General features: G+C 45.4%; 1 long non-coding RNA gene across 1 annotated transcript; it reads right to left on the bottom strand.

Annotated features, from left to right (window-relative positions):
- Nucleotides 1–344: 344 nt before the first annotated feature.
- LOC134169252 (uncharacterized) lies at nucleotides 345–7,111 on the bottom strand. The gene is made up of 3 exons (XR_009966831.1): nucleotides 3,707–7,111; nucleotides 3,457–3,556; nucleotides 345–1,266 (listed from the first exon to the last, which is right to left on the bottom strand). It is a non-coding gene; the product is annotated as an uncharacterized LOC134169252 (long non-coding RNA).
- Nucleotides 7,112–7,811: the final 700 nt, after the last annotated feature.

Genomic DNA, 7,811 nt, shown 5'->3' with positions numbered 1-7,811 from the left:
GAAAGTTCAGAGGGAATCCACATTCGTAGCCTCACTTTGCATCAGCTGGCAGGCTCAGAGAGGCCAAGGCCACACTGTTGACCCTGGCTGGGGAATAATCATAGAATCCGCTAAGCTGGAAAAGACCTTTAAGATCACCAAGTAATGGCAGAGCACGGTGTGGGTAGCTGTTCTTCTCCTATCACCTTGTTAGAGAGATCACTTTATTCACCAGGGCTGTCAACTGAACACCTTTCATCATCAAGAACTCTGTTTAGAATAAAACAACAGACCCAAAGTTGATAATCAGATGCAAATTATGTACCAGTATGCAGAAGACAAAGATAAGATTTGCATAAAATGTGTGCATGACAGTGGCTAAGTTTCCCTTATTTTTTCCCATAAATATCAAAGCACAGAAAGCAATAATTCTGCACCAGCTCACCTCTTCGACCACAGCCCTCAGCCTCCAGTCCTGTACTTGAGGGCAGAGCAGCTCACCCGAGGTGCCCCTTCCCCTCCCACATGCCGGGGGAGCAGCACGCTGTGTTCAGGCTCAGGTCAGGCATTTTGGCACAGACAGCAGTGTTTGTTTCTTTTCTCAGGAATCTCTTTTCCAGGAGGGGAAGCCATTAGCTAAGAAGGTGAAATGGATTTGCTGCTGCTCTGCTGTATTAACAGAGCTTGTTCAACAACCGCTCTCTGTAGAGCTTAAAATAGTCTTTTGAGGGTAGGAAACCACGCACCAGCTTCAAACCAACAGATAAGTCTTGTGAAAAAAGAGCAACCCAGGGTGCTGCTGCTGACACAGTTTCTCTTTTCCAAACAGCCAGGAGTTTCTTGTGTGGTGGGGTACACTGGATATGTGCTTTGGCCAGTCTCGAGCTCAAAACTGTCCTTCTGCTTCCACTGTCTGTTGGGGTTGGGCCAGTGTTGGTCAGGGGCAGTGGTGTCTCTCAGAGCAAATGGGGGCTATTCAGCAGTGCCAATGGGTAACCTATAGGTTCAAGTGGGTTTGCCAAAACCAGCAGGTCTTCCTAAGGAATGCAAATGAGGTGGCTCCAATGTGTGTCCCCAATAGCTGCTGCTCCTCAGCCTCCGTGGTGCAACACTCAAGAGACTGCTAATGACATTCTTGTTTGGAGACTGTAGGGATCCCTCCTGTATGATGCCACCCAGCCACGCTGGGCTCATTGGGGCTGGCCGCAGCTCAGGCACTGGGAAAGATGCAGTGAGAGGCAAAAGGCTGCTCATAGGATGTAGGGGCTGCATGACTCATTTCAAACCCTGAAGTATTGTGACACAAATGAAAGGGAAGAACTGGGGTTCTCCAGAGATGCTGGTACAACATGCATGAGTCTGACTCATCTGTGGCTGCCCAGAGGCCCTTCTGTCAGACAGAAAAAGCTGAGCTGTGGCAGTTGCAGCAGCAGCTACAACAGCAGTGCCCTGTTCTCCTCACTGCCATCTGCTTCCCCCAGCCAACCCCCCCCCCCCAACAGTTAAAAACATGCCCTGATTTTTGTCTTCCATGCAGCATCTTATTTCTGATAGTTCTGAACCAATCTCAGCCACAGTTTACCAAGAAAATTGCAGAGCAGTCCACCTTTCTCCAACTCCAGCTCCATGTATTAGCTATTTTCTTCCAAGAGTCATTGGTATGTGTGGATGTGGCCTCTCTTTCTATGCCCCCCTGCCTTGTGCCTCCCCCTTCTTTATCTCTCTCTCTCCTTCTCCCAATGGATGTTGTATATATGTGAACCAGGGCAAGAAACAAGAAAGCTGATGCTCAGAACAGATTAGTTTGCATTACACAGCCGACAGGCTTTCTTAGAGAAGGCTAGGTACTGGGAATTCAGCATTTCCCTTTCATCGGTGATTGATTGTCTCTGTGTCTTGGGGGATTGGAATTCTGTATTTTGAGTAACTCTTGGTAAGTCCAAAAGTAACAAAAATGTACCTGTGACATGAACTCAGGCCTAAGAAAACTTATCCTTTCCTCCCTTGGCTTCATAAATGTGATGTTTTCATCTGCATTGCTGGCTGCTTTAAGACATACAGGGATTGTGGCCTTTGTCATCCCAAAACACTTGATAAAGTACTTTAAGAGAGGTAAATACAGTGCTTAACCAGGCTGGACAGGTGAACACAGAGTAACTTCTGGACTCATGTGCCCAGCACTACAACCCCCTCTTCCAACAACTCTGCTGATAATGTTTTTCTGTTCTTTGTGCCATACAAAATATTTTTAGATTGGTATTAACCTCACTGTGCTTATGGGGGTGGATGTGTGTGTGTGTGTATTATTACCCTTAGAATTAACAATTGCGGAATGTACCTGCTTGATTCACTTTATAAACGGCAGAAATTACTGAGTATCAACGAGCTCCATGCCAAACACAGGATAGGCTGTGTACCTATGAGGAATGAAGAATCACAACTAGGATGAATATGTAATCTTGCATTCATACCATTGCTTTTAAAACATAATAATAAGGTTACAATCTATTTCTGTTTTAAAGGCCCATTTTGGTCCCTCTACAAATTTGTCTTGTGAAGTGTGTTTGCCTTGAAAAAGACCAGACTGACTCTGAAAGCAAGGAAAAGTATTTGTGAAACAGCTGAAGAAGAGCTCATCAAATTATGTTGACGCAGTAGTTTATTAAAGGTTTAACCCCTTTGACATTTTTCTGTTTGTTTACTGTTTGTTCACATCCCTGTAGCTCACAAATATACTGTTTATTGTCCTTCAGATTTTCCATTTCATTAATTTTGGCTGAAGGCTCCAGCAACAGCTGTATTTGAAGAAACTAGATTATAATTGAGAGGAATTATTAATGATTTCACTGATGCCCTCTACCTTTCTGATTGATTTCAGTGGAAAACATCAGCTTGACGGTATTCCCATGGAGCTGAAATGGGAAGGGGCATATATGTGAATGTCACCACCCTCTGAAATTTAGCTGTGTGTGCTAACGGCACATGAGAAGTCTGCTCCTGCTTGGGGTGAGTAAGCCACCTCCATTCCCAACACCCCCCTCTCCAGCCTGGTACAGTGAAATTGCATCGTATGTACTGGGTACAGTTTATAGGGCAGAAGAATTTGTTTTATACAAGGTAACTCAATTATCTGCATCCTTTCATTTAAGTGGGAGGCTGTGTTTGCAGCTGTAAGATAATGATTCCAGGCTCGGCTTTGCACATACAAGTTTTTCTACCTTATTACAGACAGGGCTGTTTTCACCCACAGGCAAAGGTGGGAGCCTGTGGGGCTGGGAAGAGATGGGGATGGTGTAGCTGCAGTAGGCACCAGCTGACTGTCCAACCTTTCCCCCTACAGGCTGTGAGGTATCAATGGGGTAGAAAAGGAGAAACACATCCAAGGAGGGGCTCACTCTGCTGCAACCACACAGTTGAATTTTACCTGCCCAAGGGTGAAGAGAAAATCCTTGGGCTGCAAAATTAAATTTTACCTACCCTGCTGATAAGCCTTGAGCCAACTCTTATTATAGAGGTATCTTCACCTCCTTCTATTTTACCTACAAAAAGAGGCTTATTGAAAGGTTGATTTTGATCCCTGTTAAGAGAAAAATAAAGAAGGAGAAAGACAATAAAATTCCTCTTGCTTCAAGGTTTTAGATGTAAGTCTTACTGACAATACAATATTGTCTGAAAGTGTTAAGTTACTAGAGGAAGAATATTTTGAATGTAAAATCATTTGCATTACCTCCATTTCAATACATTTGTTGCATCTGCCACTTTTTTTGTGAGCCTCTCTGAGTCCAACAGACACATTATCCTGCAAAGTCTTAAATAAAGGTAGGTTAGACACTGCTTCTCCAAGAGGCAATTTACTAAATCAGGGATGATAAATGTAGAGCTGCGGTTTGAAAATGAAATGTGATTCCACCAAGACAAGCAAGGAAAAAAAAAAAGTGGGAATATGAGAAATCTCTATTGGTAATGTTTTGATTGGCCGATGCTCATTTGGCAGAGACAGCACACCTCTTGGTTCCTGCAAAATATTCTTTTTTATCCATCTTCCACCAAAATGTCTGCTGTTTTCAGGGGCTCAGAGGTACTTTTTCCAGACATGGTGAAGGAAGAAGAGTACTTAACACAACACACCTCACACAGGTGATGCATCTCCTGCACCCAAACAAGATGTTTGGAGCAGGGATGAGCTCACCCCCTGCCAGCTGAGGTGGTTAAACTCCATGTTATGCCCAAGACCAGGTATGCCCAGGGCAGCTCCTTAGGCAGAGGGAGGCATATTTCGCCCTCTTCTTTACCTTTTGATCAGCTCCTCCAACCCCTCCAGCTCCCTTAAGGGAATTCTAGCGGGGTGCAAAGCATGTGAGGGGTTGCCAAAAGCTGGGATGGAGAAAAGTAAGAGATGAATGGGCAGAAAGAAGGGGCAGAGCTGCCAGATACTGGGGACCCTGCCCAGGCTCCCCTCCCAAACCTGCCCCCACCTTGCCCATGGCCCAGAACCACATTCCAGCACAGCCTGGGACTATTAGCCCCTGCCCCAGTGATGCTGCAGCAGTGCTACCTTACATGCTGACTTTCTCCAAGTTTTGGTTGTTCACTTGCCCCCACACCATCGTTCCAGCATTCCTGGCTTCTCTTTCCATGCTTCAAGACGACCCAGAGTCTCTCTTTCACACCCTCTACTGGCCATTTCCCACCCGATCCTTTCTCTGCCCACCCGCAGTAATTCCTGAGTCAGCCCTGCCCTGGCTTCCCACCGGCTTCTCCCTGTCTCTTGGATGTTGCTGGTTGCCCCAGTCCCTCCTGAAGCTGGGTGGAGACATGGCTCCCGTCTTCCTCAGTCCTGATGCCAGAGACCAGGAAAAATCAGAGGGGGGAAAACAGACGCATTTATTCTTCAGTGCCAGTGTCACATGCCATGAAACCTTCCAGCAAGTCAGATATTATAGTTTACCTGCAAATCTGAAGGCTACTGAACAGCTATAAATCCAATCCCAAATGCGTATTGTTCCTTCAGAATACTGGTTTGTGCATCCTGATGGAATATGGCGCTGCTCTGCGTGAAATACAAATGAATGGTTTATTATTGGCTTCTCAGAAATCAAGGTTGAAGGTTGTTCCTTACAATGTGCTCTGATTAGAACAGGGGGTCGGACCAGCAGTATTTCTTTCTGTCTCTGTTATCTAGGAATGATTTGGTCTGTATAAAAATTATACTATTTTCACTAATTTTCCTGCTTGACTTTGCTAATAAGGAAGTCTGCTCTGCTGTTATTCAAAAAACTCATCTGGTTTTCCTGGGGAAGTTTGAATGCAGGGGCTGATTTGGCAAGAAGAATCACTTCAGCCTTCATGGAAACGTGGCCACCTGGGAAGCTGCATGGAGAAACTTCTCCGGAAACCCATTACGTTTTCAAGCTTTAAAAAGTGCCACCTCTACAGCAAGTAAGCCAAGACTTACCTTGACTACAGTGGCGCTGTAATTTGCTTTATGTCAGGTTGACACCCTGTGTTATATTCCTTCGCCTCTATGAGGTACTGAGCAGTGGTGTGTGGTAGAGCTGGTTGCTCCCGATATCTTCATGGCTCAGTGTGAGGTCACCCACCAGGCACATGTGCCCAGCCCGTCACTCTGGAAGCAGTAATAGCCATGGCCATCAGAGTCCCTGTCTCTAGTATCAGGCTAGCATGATCAGCTCTTTTTCTTCTGCATACTAGATGTAACTGAGAAATCAATCAAACCTCTGCCAGGCTAAAAAGGGTGGAGGAGGTGGAGATTCCCAGCAGGTTGCATGATCTGTTGTTTTTCCTCTGGTCTGAAAGACAGGGAGAGGAGAAATGCCTTTGCTCTACATTCCCACTAACTTTCTTGGCATGATGAGGTAGCCAGCTAATAAGCGAGTAATTATACATTGAAATATACAGTTCAGTGACAGTGCTGTCTGTCTGCAGCAGCTCTGGGAAATGAGGGAAGAAAGTACTGTTCCAGCTCTGCTCATGTCCCTGCCTCGCTGTCTGACTTTGTGTGAGTCACACCTTGACTTTGTGTTTCAGCCCCATCTCATCACCCAAGGATTCTCAATTTTGATCAGAGGTGCAATTCACGACTGAGACAGCTGTGCCAGCAAACCCCATCTGTGAGTGCACATTTGTTTGTTGCTTTGCTTGGGAGCAGTGGTAACCCTGGCAAGAGCAGCTCTGATGGTGAACTGTGCCTCTCCGCCAGCAGTACTTCAGTGCTGCACAGCACCTGCACACCTCGATCGTGTCCCTAGGCAGCCCCATCCCCAGCTTTTGTAAAATGATTAGAGCAGCTCAACCAAAAAACACGCTTGTAAATGCGGTTTGTGTTTCTATAATTTCCTCCCAGTAGGGCTTTTCTGTTAATTCCTTGTATGTGCCATCTCATACTACTTAGTTTTACAATAATGGCCCTTCTAACACTGGTCTGCTAGAGAATTGTGTTATAAATAGTCACGGTAAGTTTGAACAGAGTATTTCACCATGGGTTTTCTAAAATAGATCAAGGGAAAGACAAGGATGCCACTGTGTCTTGAGGATGTGAGTATATTTAAGCACAGAGGAAACAAGGAAATTTGTTTTGGACCCATCCCAAAGTTAAGGAGGGAGCAGTAACCCTTGTGGGCAGCAGTGTTTTAGAGCATCCATTCAGCAGGCACAATTCCAGATGTTTTCTCTTCTTTACACATCTAGATTTGTGTGAAGAACTGCTCAGATGCTTTCACTTGAACAGATGGTTTGTTAAAAACGTAGCTGTAGTGTCACTGGACAGGAGGGGAGAGGATCTGTGTGTGTGTGTGTTTACACAGAGGTTCACACAAAGACAAAAATCACTGGATTCTTGAGTCGAGTGTTCCAGCAGTGGCCAAAAACACCTGCAAATGAAGAGGCAAAAGTAACTTGTAGGGGTAGCTCATAGACTATATGTAACATCCAACAAGGAAACTACTTTTGCACAAGTTAATTGTACAGGCTTCATTCTCAAACTCACTTGAGGAGCCAAGCCTTGTGGGCTAGTTTTGCTAGCTATACTTGGGTCATGAGAAGACAGTGGCTTTTGGATTAAGCTAGGGAGGCCAACTGTCCTTGGTTTTTTTACATTCCACATTTCTCTTCACACTTGGAATTCGAACATCTAAGTTTCCTCACAGTCATGCAAGGTCAAAACACTGAGATGAAATAGTGTATATGCAAGTAGTGCCAGGGAACATAAATGAGGGCTGAGAGACCCAGGCTCCTAGCAGATGAACTGAGAGAGTTCTTCCTTGTGGAGGTAAGACCTGCAGCACTCTATCCCTTCAGACCTGACCAGCTTACAGGCTCAAAGCAGGGAAGTTCAGGGGCACTAGAGCATCCATTTCCCAGTGAGCAGCAGCTCCTTGTCTTCTCTCCTTAAGCCTGGAAACCCTCTGAATGCCCAAGCTGTTTGGACAGTGGCAGTGCACATAGGCCCCTGATAGCTTTGGATTTCTAAGTTTTTCATTGTCATGTTACAGCAAGAGGCTGGTGGAGAGCTGCATGACTGATGTACAGTGTTGTATGGTTCCCTAGAGAGTGGTGGGGCTGCTTCAGGCATTGAATTGCGTGCTCTTCTGCAGCCTGCCTAGCACACTGACGAATCTTTCTGTAAACATCTCTTCCAGCTCTTGTGGTCAGGATCAGTAGCAAGGGGAGAGTATGGCAAAAAAAAAAAACAGTTTTCTCTGCAGCCTCCTTTTTAAATCCAAACCACAGATGTTCACCTTTCTGAAGTGAGGGTGGCTCCATCTGGAGACAACAGGGACTGAGGAATTTCTTGTGTGTAATTTTAAGTCAAT

This window comes from Pezoporus occidentalis, unplaced genomic scaffold, assembly GCF_034315485.1.
Source record: "Pezoporus occidentalis ecotype Australia unplaced genomic scaffold, CSIRO_AGI_Poc_V1 ctg34, whole genome shotgun sequence".
In the NCBI taxonomy this organism is placed as follows: domain Eukaryota; kingdom Metazoa; phylum Chordata; class Aves; order Psittaciformes; family Psittacidae; genus Pezoporus; species Pezoporus occidentalis.
The sequence above is the reverse complement of the archived record's forward strand: the minus strand, read 5'-3'. Positions and strand labels throughout refer to the sequence as shown.